Raw genomic sequence first — 19,061 nt, 5'->3', positions numbered from 1 at the left:
CTAACCTCGGTCCTCACCTAGATAGTGTTATATTACCCCTTTGGAGAATCTATCGTAGAGACAGTTGCTTTGGTCAAGGAAACTGTGGTTGAGACCGCGGAGCAAGCCCTAGTTCCAGAGAGGAGGAATTCACAACCTTACAAGACAAGCTAGAGGTTGAAAAGGATACCCTTGCTGCTGGAGTGATGGAGGAGACTAAAGCACCAAAAAGAATGAGGCTAAGTCCTCGATTGACCTCTCTGTCCCCACCAGCACTTTGGCAAAAGAAGACATTGAGCAAGAGGTAATAATCTACCTTTTACAACTTAGAAACATTTGTAATTATGTATAGGAAAATATTTTGACTTTTTCTTTGATTACAGAGGGTGGTTGAAATTGGCGCATTTGCTGGGAGAGGCGGCAACAGCAGAGACCAGGCCGAGGTGCATGGACATGATGCTGCGTTGGCACACTATCTTGGTCGACTTCCTGTGGATGGCATTGCCATTATCCACAGAGACTATACCCCTCAATCTGCCTTCACTCTCTTCTTTTTGAAAGCCCTCTCTAAGGTGCTTTGTGTAGCCTCTATGGCACAAAGCACCAAATGTATAGTTTTGATTAAAAAATCCCTTGCCTTCGATGTTTTTCATTCTAGATTTAGGGGTAAGCTTCCTCGTATAGGTATAGCCAAAAGCATAGGCATAGAGGATCCTCAAGAAATAGCCCAATCACTCCTTGATCACACTTTGCCCAATAACAAGAGAAGAAAGCTCAATATTGTAAGAAAGCTTTTGTAAAGATGATGTATTACAATACAATTTTTACAAACTTATTTTCATTAAGTATATCATTGTTTTTTCTAGTTTGTACCATCAATTTTTTTGTGAATGCATCAGAAATGGCCGTGGGAGCCTGGGGAGCAGTACTAGAACAGTGCGAATTTTGAGCCTGCACCGTTGCTGTAGAGCCTAAATTCGCACTATTTTGGCACAGCTTTCCCAGCCCATCAGGAGCAATTCTGATGCATTGGATGACAAATAATATATTTTTACACATGATTAAAGGTATTTTTATCTTGTAAATTACTGTTTTTCATAATCAATGTACTCAACTTCATTATAAATGCATCAAAAATGATTATAAATGCATCAAAAATGTACTCAACTTCATTATAAATGCATCAGAAATGATTATAAATGCATCAAAAATGATTATAAATGTATCAGAAATGATTATAAATGCATCAGAAATGATTATAAATGCATCAGAAATGATTCTGAGTGGCTGGGAGAGCAGTGCCAAAACAATGCAAATTTTGAGCCTGCACCGTTGTTGTAGAGCCCAAATTCGCACTCTTCTGGCATAGCTTCCCCAGTCCTCCAGGAGCAATTCTGATGCATTGGATGACAAAAAATATATTTTTACACATGATTAAATGTATTTTTATCTTGTAAATTATTATTTTTTATAATTAATGTACTTAGCTTTATTATAAATGCATTAGAAATGATCTTGAGTGGCTGGGGGAGCAGTGCTAGAACAGTGCAAATTTTGAGCTTGCACCGTCGCTGCAGAGTCTAAATTCGTACTGTTCTGGCATAGCTTCCCCAGTCTTCCAGGAGCAAATCTGATGCATTATTGGATGACAAACAATGTAATTTTACACATGATTAAAGCTGTTTTTATCTTATAAACTATTATTTCTCACAAATTAGTGTACTCAACTTCATTTATAAATGCATCAGAAATGATCCTGAGTGGCTAGGAGAGCAGTGCCAGAACAGTGCGAATTTTGAGCTTGCATCGTCCCGCTGAGCCTAAATTTGCACTGTTCTTCTGGCATAGCTTCCTCAGTCCTCCAGGAGCAATTCTGATGCATTGGATGATAAACACTGTATTTTTACACATGATTAAAGGTGTTTTTATCTTGTAAACTACTGTTTCTTATAATTAGTGTACTCAACTTCATTATAAATGCATCATAAATGATCCTGAGTGGCTAGGGGAGAAGTGCTGGAACAGTGCAAATTTTGAGCCTACATCGCCGTTTGCAGAGGCCAAATTCGTATTGTTCTGGCACAGCTTTCTCAGTCCTCCAGGAGCATTTCTGATGCCTTGGGTGACAAAATGGCACATGATAGACACTCCATGTTAAACGTAATGACACCGAGACATTGTAAGAGAAACTTAAAATTTTAATTATCAAAAGGTTACAAATGAAAGCCAGATAGGCTTGTTACAAAGGGGGCTTTGAAACAAAAGAGTTGCTTTAAAAAAAAGGTTAACATCTAAGATCTCTAGATCGTGTCTCGCTCGCCTCGAATGCGCCAAGCTAGTTGCATGTCCTTGGCAGATATGGTAATTCTCTTTGCATGTATTGCAAGGAGGTTGGTGTCTTCAAAAAGCCCAAGGTAAGCTTCGGAGGCTTCTTACAATGCTTCAAGGCAATCCCCTGCACCACACGGAACTCTGTTCTATATTGTTGGAGAATCTCCTTCACTGTGCGAGCAAAAGGGACTCTTCTTATCAGAGCAACTCTATGTTCGTCTGATAAAACTTGATTTCTTATAGAGCCCTATGTCCTTGGCGCATCCTTCTCTTTGGAGCTCCTTGTGTTGTATTAGTGCGTTGGCGAGGTTGGGACTTCCTTGGCTTGAATAGCTTGACCTTTCTACACTTGCACGTACTTGCAGGAACCTCCTCTTGGTCTCTCTCATAGTTTGAATCCTTCTCCTCCTGTTGTTGCTGTGGTACCTGTGTATCAAGTTCCTCCCGGGTAGGTAGGGGACCCTATCCTGGTAGTAGGGTCTTGCCACCTATGGTGCTGCGCAATGTAGGAATGTTTTCACCAACCCAGTTGAACTGCTCATCATCGGCCTCTCTGTCTTGATCTCTGGGGTTGTTGCATTGTGGAGTCTTATTCACATGCTTGCTCCCACTAGAAGGGCCTACATGTGTGTGCGTTGGTGTCGCTGTGGGAGGAGGGTTGGACTCTAGTGATCCCATTGGGTGTGTCCTAGAATCCAAGGGATCATTCTCTTCCGTGGTGTCGCTAGTATGGGTGCCTTGCACTGTGTTTTGTGAAGGTATGGTAACACGTGCGGTGTTCTTGGTGCGTGCCATATCCATGTACGACTATGCTAATGTGGTGATGTGCTAGTGTCCTTACGTGGGTGCCTATGTAGATCTTGAGCTCAAGCTCTCTAAAAAAGTGAAATGAAAATGAAGTGAGAGAAGGAACTATTAATAGTTTTTTTTAAGGAAAAAAAAAACCTAACTAAACTTATTTTCTTAGCCTTATTACATCTAGATTTATGTTAGTGCGTGCACAACCCAACGTCTCCCTTGTCTCCTCATTCGTGGACGCCAAGCACCATGCCTATGGGGAGCATTGGTCTGTAACCATTCAAGCCGAGCATGACTTTTTGCAGCCTTGCATGCCTCTTGCGCAAGCTTAGATTTTTGGGCCCGCTCCCTAACCAATACCCTTCTAAAGGTTGTGCGATAGAACCAATTGAACATCTCTTGTAGATAGTTTGTATGTGTTCCTCCTGCAGAAGCTCCATCTCCATGTCTTGTATTTTTGAAATAAACCCCTCTTGCTTTATAATGTGATTTCTCCATCCCTTGGGTACTCCACATGTCGAGCGATCCATACTTGTTCATGAAATACACACCATGCACATAAACTATGTGCTGTACACACCAGCTTATTTTTTTACTATACAACTTACCATATAGTGTGTTACTTTACTCTCTCCCCAAGCACCTAGCACACTTTTGGTGAATTCTATGATATGTTGTTGGAATGATGCTCGTTCTTGGGCAGTTGTGCTACTTTGATTCATAATGCGAACCATGTTATTGGAATTTATCCAAAGCTGTTTGCTCATATTTACAAGAACTGGCATTGGACAATCTACATTTGTGGTGATTGCACACAGGTCTCTTGAGAGTCCCCAAGTCTTCTTTGAATTCACTATGTTTGCTAGCTTCTCCAAAAATCTCCTTGCCTTTGATCCAGTTATGGAGACCTTTTTGAGCAACCTCGTATGACATACCAGAGGCCTGCTTATTCACTTCAATTTTCATGTTTCTGCCATGGCAGCCCATAGAATTCAAAAGATGCTCCAACTTACCAAGGGCTGTAACTTTTCTCTCTTGTGTAGGCATTATGAATGCATAATCGATACGGCACTTAAGCAATCGATCAAAGATTCTCATGAATGCATGAAGTGTGCAAAAGTGAATATTCTTTAGTGAAAAATTAATGATGGGCTCCAATTTGAATTTCTGTTTGGTTTTCCTAGCATATCAGGAGACATGACACCTTCCACCCATCTTGCATTTGGTTATTCCTCATCTTCATCATCAGAGGAGTTGACTCGGTTGGATCTACTGCATCTTCTTGTTGCTTCTTCCCTTCCTTGATTTCACAGCCAGGAGCTGAGAGGGGGTGTTAGAAGTCATCTCCTGTCTTTATCAGACACCAGGGCCTCTGTTGTGGGTGTGCCCACCCTGTATAGGTGTTTTATCATTTTTTCCTCACTCCTCGTATTTTTTTCCCATTTTTCCCTATTTTTTCCAGGGTGTGGGAGGCAGTGTAGGACCTGTCGGTTGTACCAGATGCTGGCCGACTGGTCACATGCCGTCCCAGTTGCTCTCTGCTCTGCTGTGGCCGACTGCACACGAGTGATGGCCGATTTTGTTTTGCTGGCCGACTATTGTATTTTCTGATCGTGGGCATTTCAGGTCTAGTCAAGTGTCCATCTACTGGCCGACTGCACTCATGGGGCCATATAAAATGACCCCATGGTCCCCCACCTATTGTATTCAGTTTTTCCTCGAGATCTTGTGTATAGAGAAGAGTTATATGCCTATCTCTCTCCTTCTCTTGTGCTGTCTATTTTCAGCACTCTACTTGCTCTTGTGGTCTCAGACTTGGTTATCATTTCCGCTGCATATTTTGACAAGATAATGGTGGTAGCTCTCTTGTTAACCTTAGGAATGGGTTAACATTCCCCCCTTCGTGATGTCGATCGTGTTGAAGACCTTTGTGTGGGGAGAATTGACAAGCTTTGTTGATGGCTTTTGATGATGAGTGACATTCAATGGTCCTTGTTCCTCCAGAAGGAATAAGAAAGGCTAGTTAGTAATTGAAAAGGTTAGAGATTAGCGAGAATTCCTAATGGGGGTGGTGGAGGTTTTTGCGAGTGATTGCATTTTTATATTTTTGTGAGCATTTTTTGGGTTATATTTTTTACTCACTGTGTTTTTAGCAATCATAAAGCAGAATTAAAAGTTATATGTGTTAGTTGGGAATCTAAGAGCTGTTAATGAGAAACAAGAGAAGTAAGGATCCAGAGAAACATAAACAAAATCATCAAAATGAGATTGTGATTCCTAGTTCCTCATCTGATTCATTGAAGTGACATTCATCATCTAAAGAAATTGACCTTCTTGTGGCAAGATTCTTATCAAATGTTGTTGAATAAGACCTAATCCTACCTGCTTTTTTCCTATGTGCTTTTCAATACTTTTATGTATATTTAAGTGTTCTATGAAGCACAGATACATAAAGTACATTGAGTCGATTGGACTCTTATTGAGGTGTTGCTTTTTGTTGAAGTAGCCACTTGTTGGTGCGGCATGAAAGAATTACATCGACTTGCGAGGCTAATATAGATATCTTCACTAAGGATTAGAGATTAATGTTTTGTGGAGACTCAAGCTTCGTTTGGAGACGTTTGCAATTTGAAGAAAAATTACAGACGATGGGTTGTACCATTGACCACGCTTTTGCCCACCATGGTCCCCCCATCCAGAGATGCACCTGGAAGGTTGTCGATGGTTAGGTTATGGTGCAAATGTTCTCCATTGCATGAGTATGTATATGTCCTCATGGAGCAGCTTTTTTTTTTTGTAGGCCATTTGTGGGACTCCCCATTGATCTTCCCCCCTTCTCACTCCTCCTTGCTCTCCCACCCCGACCTCTTTGCTCTCCCCCTTCTTGGATGCATCTTTGGTGTTACCTCCTCCCTCCACCCACTATCCTCTTGTCCCCTTCCCCCTTCCTCGACTCCACTTTCCACCCTTCCTCTTACCCCCCCTACTTCCACCCTCCTATGGTTTCCACACCTCCCCTAGCTTCACTGGCCTCATTTCACAGCCTTCTTGTAGTATATGCCGCTGCTCTTGCCCCCTTCCCTCCTTTGCCATTTCCTCCACCTTACCCTCGCCACTCCCCTCTTTTATGCATGCCACCATCCCTCCCCTGGTTTTTTCTCCCCCTTTACCTGTCGCTTCCACAATTTCACCATGTGGGCACGGATCCACCCCCATTGTTTCCCTATGATACCTAGGGTTTGCTTAGGTTTGGCAACTTACGAAATTTTTCTTTCTTTTGCATGGTTTTGGTATGTTTTCGAGGTTTTTATTTGGCATATGCTACTAATCAGTGTGGTTTTGATTTCTTTTGTTAGCGGATGCTTTGTTTTACGAGGATGTTTATCTTTTTCACCCACGGGTTGGGTCTGTCATTTCACTCGCACCACACTTTCCTGTTTCACTTATTTATGGATTCTATAAAGTCCATTTGTTTTTGTACTTCATGACGGCACATGGGTGGATGCACTCACGTCTCTGCATGCACTAAGGCATCCACCTGTGGGTTTTATGGGTTCAGTGCTCCTCCAACCCACATGTGAGTTGAGTGGGGATGTGTTTGAGTGACCAGTGAGCCTTTGTACTTCATTCTGGCACATGGGTGGATGCACTCAAATCTCCGCATGCACTAAGGCATCCATTTGTGGGTTTTATGGGTTCAGTGTTCCTCCAACCCGCATGTGAGTTGAGTGGGGATGTTTTTGAGTGACCAGTGAGCCATACTTATGATTGAGTTGTGTGACTGACAAGGGTTGGACATTGATGGACAACATACTCGACTCTTTAACATCTACAATAGCATGGGTTTTTTTTTGTTGGATTTATTTGCATTTGTTTATTGGTAGTGTTTCTCTGCATACACACTTGCACGAGACATCTCCGGATGGGAGAGATAGGGTGGGAGAAATCCTAGTCCCTATTAGACCCATCATCCAAAAGAAATTGTCATGCCCGCCTACGTAGTTTTGGTTTTTGTAAAGTGTAAGAAAGCGGTCCCCATCTCTTCTCTATCTCTGTAAAGTGTGAGAAAGAGTTTCATAAAGCTGCCACATGGCAAGAATTTGGAGGTTTGAGAAGGGAGGAGGAGGTTTGAGCAGAATTTGAATTTGAAGTCTCAAAAGACGTGCAAAGCACGGTTGCCCACTAGTTTTAATTATGGAAAAGATCTTAAAAATATATCCCCAAGAAATCCCCCTAAAATATCCTCTAGCTAAGCCCTCCCCAGCTAAGCTCTAGGCCCCTTCTACCCCCCCCCCCCCCCCCCCCCACTCCCCCCCCCACTTGGTCATCTCTACCACCCACCCCCGTTCCCAACACGCTTACCCTACGCAAATCCCTCCTATTCCTTCGCCTACCCCCTTGGTTTCCTTTCCCTTCCCCTAGTTCACCCCTGGGTTTCCCTTTCCCTTCCTAGTTTCCTGTTCGGTTCACACGCTTCCCTGGTCACCTGCGGTTTTCCTCATAAACTGGTTGTAAAACCTCCTCTGTTCACACGTGGTTCGGGTTCCTTCAGCGATGGTGGGCTGCTAGGAGCATGGGGTGTGGCTGGAAATCGGCGGTCAGTTTTGATACGCAGGTTTTTTTTATTTGCTTTTTTTTTGGTTTATGGATTGATTAAGCCTTTGGCCAAAGCATGTCCACGTGCATGCATTTTTTTGAAAACAAAATAGAGAAATACTCTTTTTAGGAAACTGGTTGTCATTCAACTTTTGCATATTGAACTGGCGTGAAAATTGGAGCATTAAAGAGGCAAATCTCATCAGCTGAATACACAATTTCCTTAAACCAAACACTTCATTTAAGCCGTGGAAACATTAAGAAATTATGTTATCAAGAGGATGTTTAACCCTCAAAAAGATCTTGCCCGTAGAAAAGAGGAAGTCTATATTCTGAGTTGCTTCTACAACGACAATTGTGAAGTAACCTATGGATGAATGTTTGTGTGAGGTTTTTGAGGCATTTAAAGTTGAGCAAGTGTGAGAAAGCATGGGTTCAAAAAGATGGATTTTTATATCCATGGTCAGGGAATGATCCGACCTCAAAATCTAAAATATCCCATAGATCAAATACATCCAAAACTAGTGAGACCCACTGTGCTTGACTCACCTAAACCAAAACCTCAAGTGGAACAACGGATCTCAAACATTCCTGATAGCATCTTCAATGCCTTAGGTCAAGATCCTGATGTTCATATCCATAGGTTTAATGCCGTAACTCATGCTATGCACCAAGATACTAATGCAAACAAGCTGAGAGTTTTTCCAGTTACTTTAGAGGGTGAAGCCTTTAGTTGGTATGACCTTTTTCCACCCAGTTAGTTCAAGACGTGGGAAGAATTGAAGAGTTCTTTCTTGAATAATTTCATATCAGCCGGGCTTTACGAGAGTGTTCATCACCCTAGGGAGCTCGAGTGCCACCTGAGCGTAGCCTGAGGTAGAGACTTCGTGAAGAGGTCCGCCACATTGTCCTCTGTCGAACAATAAAGTAGCAAGATGTCACCAGCCAAGATTTTCTCACGTACAAAGTGATACTGTATCTCTATGTGCTTGGTCCGGGCATGGAAGACCGGGTTCTGAGCTATAGCTATACAACTCTGGTTATCGCACTGGATGACTGTGGGCTCCTTTTGTGAAAACCCAATCTCGCCTAGCAGCCTTCGCAACCACACAACCTCGCAAGCAGCACCACAAGCAGCTCGGTACTCTGCCTCTATCGAAGATAGGGCAATAGTTGGCTGCCTCTTACTGCTCCAAGAAACTGCTCCTGAGCCGAGGGTAAAACTGTAACCTGAAGTAGATCTCCTCGTGTTATCTGGATCTCCTCCCCAATCCGAGTCACTCCAACCTTGGAGTTTGACTCCATCCCATCCTGTGTAAAAGAGTCCTAGATCCTTCGTACTCTGCAGATACCGCAAGATACGCAATCCTGCGTCCCAATGAGACTTCAATGGCGTCTGTATAAAAGAGCTCAACAGTCCCACGGAGAAGCTCAAGTCCAATCTGGTGTTCAGCAACCAGATCAATGAACCAACTAACTTCCGATGCTACGAGGCATCAACTGGCTCACAAGGATCATTAACGGTTAACTTTGTGTTTGGGTCCATCGGCGAAGTAATAGGCTTGCAGTTCTCCGTCCCAAAGGCCTCAAGTAACTCATGAACATACCGCTGCTGAGAGACAAAAAACCCCGTCTGGGTCTGCCAGATCTCCAATCCCAAGAAGAAGTAGAGTAAGCCTAAGTCGGTCATCTCAAACTCCTTTGACAAGGCAGCCTTCGTCACGCCAATGTGCTCCACATGATCACCGGTGAGAATGAGATCATCCACATGACCACTGGTGAGAATGAGATCATCCACATAAAGGATGATAATCATAACCATGCCGCGTTCTCGAAAGAGATGCAGGTTAGAATCTGCAACCGATCTCTGAAATCTAGTCCAAACAAAGAAGGAATCAATCTTCTGATTCCAAGCCTTGGGAGCCTGCTTAAGACAATACAAGGCCTTATGTAACCTGTAAACCATCCCTTCTAATCCTGGAACAACAAAGCGTGGAGGCTACTCAACATACACCTCCTCCTGCAGGTCACCATTAAGGAACGCAGATTTTACATCCATTTGATACACCGGCCACCTCTGAGAAGAAGCAAGGGCAAGAACGGTCTGAATCGTAGACATCCGTGCTGTCGGTGTGCAAAGGTATCCTCGTAGTCGATGCCTGGTCGGGGATGATCATAACCTTCAGCCACAAGTTTGGCTTTGTGTTTGTCCACGGACCCATCTGACGCATATTTGGTCTTAAAGACCCATTTGACACCAATGTGACTGACCGTTTCGACGGCCTCGGTACCAACTCCCATGTGTTGTTCTTCTCGATGGCATCAAGTTCCACTTGCATGGCTTTCCTCCAAGTATCCTGTGAGAGGGCTTCCTTGACGGAAGTGGGCTCCTTGTCCCGCATAATACAAGACATCAGAGCATAGTTTACCTGAAGAAGCTCCGCTGTATTGCTTTTGTCTCGGACTCTGTGTGATCTTTGAGGGCCGTCCTCTGTGGTCCACTCGGAGGGTAACTCCGAGTGACACCTGACTCCCGAAGGGTGTCCAACAACCACCTAGGTACTCGAACAGATCGTGGAGCCTCCTGCTGTTGCGGGGGCTCTACTCCAGTTATACGGGCTCAACCTCGTGTGCTGACTGAGAATGATCAACTGGAGCAATGGTCTGGGAATCATCATCAGACTCTTCTGGATCTCCAAGAAGTGGCGGCTCGACAGTGGATATTGGAACATGCTCATCAAAGACCACATCCCGACTGCTGCTGACAACAATCTCGTTCCTGTCTGGATCATATAATCTGTATCCCTTGGAAAGAGAATTATACCCCACAAATATTAGCTTGCGGGATCTGGAGTCAAGCTTCCCCCTCTGCTTCTTTGGAATATGTACATACGCATCACTCCCAAAAACACGAAAGTGCGAGACATCAGGTTTCCTGCCAAAGTATGGCTCAAACGGAGTCATATTAGGTACTGAAGTCGTTGGAGATCGGTTGAGGGTATGGACAGCCGTTGCCACAGCCTCTCCCCAAAGTGGACGAGGAAGATCACGATGCTCTAGCCATAGTCACAGGGGACGGCGGGGACGGTGCCTAGGGACGCGGGGACGCCGACACGGGACGGCGTAGGGACGGGGACGGACGGACGTCCCCTGTGACTGGCGTTTCAAACCGGGGACGGCGCAGGGGACGGCGCAGGGACGGGGGACGGCTGTGCGGGGACGGCAGATAGCTGTTGCGCCTGCCTGTTTCTGGCCGTTGCGCCCGTTTCTGGCCGTTGCGCCTGCGTGCCGCGTGCCTGCCCCACTGTAGCCGTTTATGGCTGTTGGGCTTGGGCTCTACTAGCCGTTTATGGCTGTTGGGCCTTGGCCCTCTCTCTCTCTTGCCTATCTATATAAGAGCCCACCTCTACAAGGCTACAAGCTGCCACACACAAGTTCATTGCTCATTGCTCAAGCTTCTTGAATCTTCTCAAGTTCTCTCGAGTCTCTTCCAACTTCCAAGTTCCAAGCTCTAGGGCCTAGGCTCTCACCTCTCCCTCAAGCCTCTTGAGTCTTGACTCTTCCAACTTCCAAGCCTCTAGGCTCTCTCTCTCTCTCTCTCTCTCTCTCTCTCTCATTCCTCAAGGCTCTCTCTCTCTCTCTCTCTCTCTCTCTCTCTCTCTCTCACTCCTCAAGGCTCAAGAGTCAAGCGGCAAGCCATCTTCAACCATGGCATCCTCCTCACGTGCCGGGGCTTCTCGTAGAAGGACAACGGGATGGACATGGTGGGAGGAGGTAAACTACACCACATCCGTTCATGGAGGCGGTTCTCGGCCATGGGTATGCAAGCTTTGCCCGTACTGGCGAACGGGTGGCGCCGACAAAGTGCGAGCCCACCTCTTGCATGAGAGTGGGCATGAGGTGAGGTTTTGCACGAATGTCACGCCCGAGAAGAGACGGGAACTTCTTGACAAGCTTAGCGTCTACGAAGCGGTCGAAGCGACAAGAAGGACGCCACGAGTGGCCGTGGATCCCGCGACGATGGGGAGAGGAACTCAAGCCTCTACCATGGAGTCATGTGGTGGATCGGGATCATGCACACCATCACCTTCGCCATCAAGTCGGAATGTTACTCCATCCACGACACCGGCACCCTCCATCTCCACGGCCTCTCAATCATTACGTGGCCCACGGCGACAATCTACACTTGGGGAGAATTGGAACCCCAAGTTGAAGGAGGAGGTGGATATGGCGGTGGCCCGCTTCTTCTTCCACGACCACATTGCCTTTCAAGCGGCTAGGTAAGTGCAATCGATCATTGCCAATTCATCATTCATGTTTTCATCATCCTAGTCTCCTTCTCATTAGTAAATTACTTTCTTGAATAGGTCGGAATACTTCAAGGTAATGGTTAAGAAGATTGGGGAGTATGGCTCAACCTATACGCCCCCCTCATCCGAGAGCTTGCGCACTACATTGCTCGACAAGGAGAAGCACATTGTAGAGCAAGCGGCCGACAACACAAAGCGGCAATGGGAGAGGAACGGAGTCTCCCTCATTGTGGATGGAGTATTCACGGCATGGTTGCATATTCCCGTGGAGAGATGTACTTCATCTCATCTCATGATGCATCCGGCACTGGGAAGAGCGCGGATGTGCTTGCGGCGGAGTGGGCTACCACCATGGAGATCGTTGGCCCCGAGCATGTAGTCGGCTTTGTTGCGGATGGGGAGCCTTCCAATAGGGCGGCGGGAGCTATTCTCCAAGGTATGTATGGACATGTCACGGTGTCCTTTTGTATGGCTCATTGCCTAAACAACCTCCTCAAGGACATCGGGGCATTACCATGGATCAGCCCGCTCATTGAGGAGGCCAACACCATGGTCTCCTTTGTCCTCAACCACCAAAGACTTCGGCATGAGTTCAACAAGAGGTCCTGTCTCTCTCTTCTCAAATATTCCGACACCCGGTTCGCCTACAACTTTCTCATGTTGGGCCGGTTGAAGGATTGTAGTGGTGCTTTGAGGGGGCTTTTCCTTAGCGACGAGTTTGTCGCCATGCAAGAGTCCCATACAAACACTGGCCAAGAGTGTAGGCTACGGGCGGATGACGCCTCTTGGTGGGAGCGTGTGAAGACCACAGATGCTATGGTGAGGCCCATAGTCCACCTGTTGAGGATTGTAGACGCTATGCAGCCATGCATAGGCAAGGTCTACGAGGCCATGGATCGCATGATAGAGAAGTTGAAAACTTCGTGCCTGACGAAGACAGATACGAGGAGATCCATGCCTTGTGTCTAGGAAGGTGGAATTCCTACTACTCTCCATTGCATGCAGCAGCTTATGTGGTGGACCCAGAATTCCAAGGCAACAAGCAGGAGAGCGACCGGGAGGTGAGCGCTGGATGGAGGATCATCTTGGATCGTCTTGTGCCTGATGCATCGGTTAGGCGCAAGATCAGGGACCAGCTTTCGATGTACAGGTCGTTTCATGGCTCCTATGGCTGTCATGATGCACAGGTTGACCGCTCCAAAGTTGGTGCTGCTCTATGGTGGGAGGACTTTGGTTCAGATGGACCGGAGCTGCAGCAGCAGCTTGCCATCCGCATACTTAGCCAGGCCGTCAGCTCCTCTTGCTTGGAGCAACTTTGGAGTACCTACAGCCACATTGCCTCTAGGAAGAGGAACCGACTCGGGGTAGAGCGTGCCAATGACCTTGTCTTCGTCAGCGCGAACTTGCGAATGCTTTGCAAGAGCATGACCAAGAATGCAGATTCCTTCACCGAGTGGGAGATGAGTCAACAAGAAGAGCAACGGGAGGATGAGGTGCAGGAGCAGCATGCCAGTGAGGATGACACTGAGGATGAGCTTGATGCTTCTTTGGCAGCCGCACAAGCTACCCATGACCATGAGGCGAGCACTTCACGTGGATGATCATTCATGGATCATGATTCATGGGCCTTACTACTTAGCTCTAGCCTCTAGCCTCTAGTCTTCAGCACTTTTTTGTCATTGACTCATTTGAGTCCGTCCTTGTATTTTGCCTCCTTAAGGCTCCTGAGTCCTGACTCTTGAGTCATGACTCATTTTGTATCTACTTAATTATTATCTTTGACTCAAAATCTTAGCATTTTAGTGTAAATTTGTGCTCATTTTGATGTGCTTCCAAAGTAGAATAAGTGCAGAGTAGAAATTTTTAAAAAAAAAGTATTTTTTGAGTGCCGTTCCCTCCCCCGTCACCGTCCTCCGTCCCTTGTGACTATGGCTCTAGCATGGTCCTCGCCATCTCCACCACAGTCCTGTTTTTACGTTCTACAACTCCATTCTTTGAAGGCGATCCGGTATTGGCCAGTTCCCTCTTGATGCCATGGTCTACACAAAATCTGAGAAATACAGTCGAGGAGAATTCACCCCCTTTGTCAGCCCTGAGAGTCTTTACCTGTAATCCAGACTCTTTTTCCACCATCACGTGCCAATCCTTGAACCGTGCAAAAGCTTGGTCCTTCTCTCTGAAAGAAAGTAGACCCACGTGAATCTAGTACAGTCATCAACAAGCAGCATAAAATAGAGAGAGATCCTCCCAATGATGGTGTCTGCTGAGGTCCACACAAGTTAGTGTGAATCAACTCCAACGGTTTCGAAGCCCGCCTAGAAGCCTCCTTCAGGAAAGGATTCCCTGTGCTGCTTACCACGTATGCAAGAACTGCACGTCCTTGCCTACTGCCAACATCTGGCAAGAAGCCAACCACCATCTGGTCTCGAAAAGCTCGCCACAGTTAAGTGGCCAAAACGAAAAGTGCCATAGATCTCCGACCCGAGAACCTGTCAACGAGGAGAGTGCAAAGAGCTTGTAGATACCATTCTCCACACCGCCTTCCCAAACAACCTGGCTAGTCTCACGGTCCCATAGAGCAACTGAATGCTCCTCAAATTCCACCCGAAAGCCATTCTTGCATACTTCATGCACTGACACAAGATGAAAACCCAGAGCAGGGACATAAAGAACACGGGAAGCATGTTTGCCCCCCTTGCCGTCGGGAATAATCTCCATCCGGCCCTCACTGTGTATCAGATTAGTGGAGTTGTCGCCAATAAAAAATGCGACCTGACTGTCGTTTCAGATCCAAAAAGAAGTCACGGGACGGAGTCATGTGCCTGGAAGCACCACTGTCAAGAATCCATTCCCGGGTATCCTTTACGGCGGTGAAGCCAACTGCCTCCTCGCTCGAAGACAATGAAGCATCGGAGTCCATCATCTCTAAGTGCACAAATGCAGGAGTCTTTGTAGCTGAGGCTGAAGAATCAGCACTCTTCCCAGTCCGCTTAGGACACTTCCTCCAATAGTGGCCTTTCTCGCCACAATCATTACAGGATCGTTCGGCCTTCAGCTTCTCTCGTTCTTTGTCGGGCTTCTTCTTAGAAGACTTCTCCGGTGAAGCCTTCCCTTTGACCTTGTTGTTATTCCGGCCTTTCGACTGTTGGCATTCTCAGTAAATTGAATGGAACGTCTAAACACAAACAAAGCATTTTTGTGTAGGTAGTGAATGCAGTCAAAACCCTTTAATCCCATAAGGACCTACAAAGACCATCTTTGTACAAGATGAAGTGGCCGGGTGTGGTAGAGGGCTCATTGAGCGGGAATTTTGTTTGATGCATTTTCCCAGAAAGACAACCCTCACATAAGGATATGTGAGAGAAAGGCTTCTTTCTAGGATAGCCATCCACGAGCCATCCATGAGATTATTGGACTACATGGTTTTCATACACTGAATGTTGGCAATAGTGCCATAGGAGGAGTGTATTGTACTCATCGGAAGAGTTATGAACAGCCTCAGCACTATGGGCTTGAATTGGATGAGTGAAAACTTTAAGGGGATAGAGGTGGCCCTTGCCTTTTACAAAGAGTTTGTAATCTCTCCCTAGTAGGTAAAGTATATTTAATAATGCAACAATCATGATGGAATTCTAGGATAGTGCCATTAGATGTAGCGGTACTAAAACGGAGAGGAGATTTTTAGCTAAGCTAAGGACAAAATAGACATCATTGAGCTAGCACGACTATAGGTACAGCAACGGGATTTGGAATAGGAAGAGTTATTAGTGTATTTGGTGGATTGCTTTCCTCTAAATTAGAGCTATAATTTTTTTGAAAGATTGTCATTACCATAGTAGAAGTGTCTGATGGGCCAGGTGCAGTGGTGCGCAGAACATACTCTTGTTTAATTTGGCCCATTGATGAAATAACAGTTTGATTAGCCAAAGTAGATTGAGTAGTTATAAATGGTCTCCAGGAGCTAGGAAGAGAAGAAAGTAGAAACATGGCCTTGACTTCATTCGGGAGATTTACCTCGGAGAGTACCACCTCATCGAGAGAAAACATCTTGTTCTTCGGTCATCACTTTAGATGCCCATTTCCTAAGAGTAGCCACTTTTGTGGCAAGGCTAGTGGGCTCATAAAGGACATTTAATTGGTCCCAAAAAATTTTTGAGGTTTGGGAACTCTTATAACGTCTTGCACTTGAGAATCCTCAATATGTAATAGGATAACACGTTTGCGAGTAAAATAGGTAATATTTCCTAAAAAAATAAACATTTGGCATCTTTCAAAGATTCCTTTCAAAAAAGATCTTTTTAAAGGGTTTTTTTTTGAAAACATTATACTCATGATGAGTAAAGCATGTCCAAAAAATGACAACATTTTGGGCACTGTGTACAAATTTGACATGATACAAAACGACAAATAAACTTGAAAATTTGAGATTTTTTAACAAAATATTACTTGAAAAGTAGACAACTTCTCAAATAAAACTACAAATTCATGCCATGATTTGGAGTCTTACATTAATGATTGGAATGTCAATAAAAAACAATACTATGCTTAGTGCAGCTCTCACACTACTTATTCTTCACTACTATTGAGTCCACTATCACTAGTGGCAATCTCATCCCTTGAGGAAGTTGATGATGCATACTCCTCCTCACTATCCACCACAACTACATTTTCCTCCTCTAAATGAACTCTTGGAGGAAGAAATCCACTACTTCATTGGCATATAAGCGGCACATTTGGTGATGAAGTGCTTGGATGCTCTCCAACATTTAAAGTAAGATTTTTTTGCTTGAGAATTGATACTGTAGACTTCCGTAAAGTAACCTGCTTTTGTGAGAGTAAAGTCATAAACTAAAATATCCACATCTGCAAGTACCAATAGATAGTGCTAAGAGTGTTTTTGTTTCTCTTTTGTTTTCCCCTGCCATGAGCCTTGCTTACCATCTTTGGTCTGTACTTCTCTTCAAATCCATTTTTGTGTGTTGTCTTGAACCAATGCACAGTTAGAGAAATTGTTTTATGAGTTTCTTCATCTACATAGATACTTATAACTTTAGCAATCTAAAATGGATGGCCTAAAGCATCCCCATGTGCTAGAGTTGCTACTAAAGTACCTTCCTTTATGTCTTGTGCATCACCATTCCACATCTCTTGAAGTCGTAACCGCCTTTTAGTGGAGCGTCGGAGATTCTAAATACATCTCTCGTGATTCACCATGTAGCAGTTGCTCAATCTCCATAGGTATGTGTGTCTTTTGAACTGGGGCAGTTGTTATCGATGGCCATACAAATGTAGTGTTTAAATTTGAATTGTTATGAAGACACCTCTCAAGTATGTATTCTTGTTCTATGAAAAGAAGTCATCCCACCATTATTTTGCTTGATCACCTGCATATTGCTTTGCCCTCTCAATCAACTCCTTCCTCTCCTTAATACACTTCTTAAAATCCACACCACGACCAGTCTTTGCTGCCTCCTTTACTTCTTTGGAGCTCTCTAAAGGTGTCATGTTAGCCGCCTTCATTGTCATGTTTGGAATAAACTTGAGGAATGCTAAACCACCTGTAGGCTACCACTCTGCATCTGTTGAAAATTTCTTACCACCATAAAGTAAAATTTGCTCACTATTCTCTGATCTCTTTATCAAAAAGGCATGCTGGTAGCTTAAATCATTGAGCTAATCCAAGCACCTTGTTTTGTTAACTCTCTGTACATTGACAAAATGTTTGAAATCTAATGTTTCTTTGAGATGAAGAATGACGGGCTTTGGTGTGTAGGCTTGTGCAACAAGTTCCATTATAGCAAGCAAAGTAAAAGCATTATGGCGTGATAATTTTTTGGAGAATGTGCTGAAGATTTGATCAATGTGATCATGAGTGTGGCCAACTATTAGAAAATTCACTTTCACCTTTTGAAAGATCCCTGCTTAGATAGCCAAGAACTGTTTTATTTTTGTTCTCCCTTGTTGGGTTGTCGAGTTGCAAGTATAGAATGTTTGGCAGTGGTCCTTCCTATGTAGAAATGACATGATGTATAATAGAATGTTTGGCAGTGGTCCTTCCTATGTAGAAATGACATGATGTATAATAGTGGCGGTCAAGTTTAGATCATTATGAATGTTTGGATAAGTGAAGAAAACTTTTGGTTGGACTTGACCATTGTATACTAAGCACCCAACCAAATGCATCTATGACAATGTATCATCGGTGATGTCCTTGGGTAGCCTTGAGAAGTGAGGCAAACATGATTTTTTTTGATCCATTCCATCGATAACTAACTCTAGGTATTTCTCTGGACTTTTGAAACACTTTCTCTTATGATCCATAACTTTCTTTCTTTCATTATCTTGCTCTTGTCTATGAATTTTTAGAGCAACTTTGGCCATATTCTCCTCTTTATTAGGACTTGATGCTACCTTTCTTCTTGTCTTCAACCTTGCACATATAGCACACACGCCCATTCTGACCTTGCATGGGATAGTGACATTAGAGAAAAAGCCTTTCCAAAGCCTTGTAAAATAAGAGTAGCTTGTGACCCTCTCATTATTTTGAATCATTTCATCTCTATACAATGTGTAGACCTCTGTTCGTGTGAAATTATCAGATAAATGAAATCTACTGATAGTTGGCATGCACTCTGCATGGTATTTGAAATAACACTGCATCCAAGTCAAAGCATTTTAACATGTTAGACCGATTGATAAAGATGGATCTAATGGTGTTGAACTTCCTCGCTTTTCAAATCTGCACTTCACTCTTTCTAGCCGCATATTTCCCAAGCTTAAGGCAAGTTTGAAAGTAGCCCTACAAACCAAATCATTGCAAAAACTGTACTCAAACTTTCCCTTATAGCAAGGAACCAATAAACCACAAAGGTAGACATCTTGATCTTTATTGCTCATATCAAAGTAGCACATATGTATTGCCTTAAGCCTCTGCAATCCAATCTTTTCTAAACACTTTTTTTAATAGCACTCTTTGATTGCTGCTCTCAACTACTTGTCTGCACATAAGTAATCTTTACGTTTCTTTCCATGGTAAGTCATGCCATG

Source organism: Cibotium barometz, chromosome 16, assembly GCF_041138505.1.
Source record: "Cibotium barometz isolate CiBa-2024 chromosome 16, ASM4113850v1, whole genome shotgun sequence".
NCBI lineage: Eukaryota > Viridiplantae > Streptophyta > Polypodiopsida > Cyatheales > Cibotiaceae > Cibotium > Cibotium barometz.
Note: the sequence above shows the minus strand (reverse complement) of the source record.